The sequence below is a fragment of the Trichechus manatus genome, unplaced genomic scaffold (genome assembly GCF_000243295.1).
Source record: "Trichechus manatus latirostris isolate Lorelei unplaced genomic scaffold, TriManLat1.0 scaffold00283, whole genome shotgun sequence".
NCBI lineage: Eukaryota > Metazoa > Chordata > Mammalia > Sirenia > Trichechidae > Trichechus > Trichechus manatus.
This window is the reverse complement of record NW_004444219.1, coordinates 1,643,993-1,645,316: the sequence shown is the minus strand read 5'-3', so window position 1 is coordinate 1,645,316 and position 1,324 is coordinate 1,643,993.

The window sequence follows — 1,324 nt, the reverse complement described above, 5'->3', positions numbered from 1 at the left end:
CAAACATGATGCTCTTTTCTAGAGATTGGTCTTTCCTGATGAAGTGTCCTAAGTAAGTGAGCTGGAATCTTGCCATTCACGCTTCTAAGCAGCATTTTGGTTGTAGTTATTCTAAGACTGATTTGTTCATTCTTCTGGAAGTCTGTAATAGATTCAATATTCTTTGCCAATAACAAATTTCGATTATATTAATTTTTTTTCTATGTTGCATTTTCATTGTTCAGCTTTCCCATGCATATGAGGTGATTGAAAAGACCACGGCTTGGGTCAGGCTCACCTTAGTCACAAAAGTGGCATCTTTATTTTGAAAACTTTAAAGAGTTCTTTTGTAGTGGATTTGCCCAGTGCAATATGTCATTTCAGGAGGTAGCCTATGATCAAAGACCACCGTTCTTTGAATCATTGTTCATTTATATATAATGCTATATATAATGCATTAATGGCTTTTTCTTTGGTTTGGTTTTCAGTGGTTTAATCATGTTGCATCAGAGTATGGTTTTCTTTGAGTTTTTCCTGTTTGGGGTTTGCTGAACCTTTTGAAACTCTAAGTTAATGCTTTTTACCAAACTGCAAAGTTTTCAGACATTTAAAAAAAAAGTTTTTTTCTGCATCAATTTCTCATTTCCTTTGGGCTCCAAAGACATGAATGTTAAGACTTTTGTTGTTTTTCAACAAGTCCATGAAGCTTTATTATTATTATTTTGCTATTTTATCTGTATGTTCCCAAATTGGATAATTTCTATTAATCTATTTAAAATCACTGACTTTTTCCTCTATCATCATTCTTCTGTTGAGTCTACTTAGTAACTTTTTGATTTCAGACTTTTCTTTTTCTTAAGTTCTAAAATTTCCAATTAGTTCTTTTTATAGTTTTTGTTTTTCTGCTGAGAATGGGTATCTTCTTATTCATTTCAAGTCTGTTTAGTGTTTATACTTTACATAATGGATCATAGTTATAGTAGTAGCTTTAAAGTCATTGTGCGATAATACCTACACCTGAGTCATCTCAGGGTTGTCATCTGTTGATTGTCTTTTCCCTTGAGAATTGGTCATATTTATTGGTCATTTTCTCCTGAGCATTTTTATGTCAAATACTTTTGGATTGTATCCATATAGACTATTTTTTGGTGAGACTCTGGATCCTTTAAAATCTCTGGAGAATACTTTGAATCCTGTTAAAATTCTCTGGAGAATACTGATTTGTTGGTGTTGTTGTTGATGTCTTACCCGGTACTCAACTTGGCTAGATCCACCCCTAAGTTCTTTCTTGCCTTCTGCCTGTGATGATTCCATTGTAAGTTAAGTTTTCAAAGACTTTTTTACA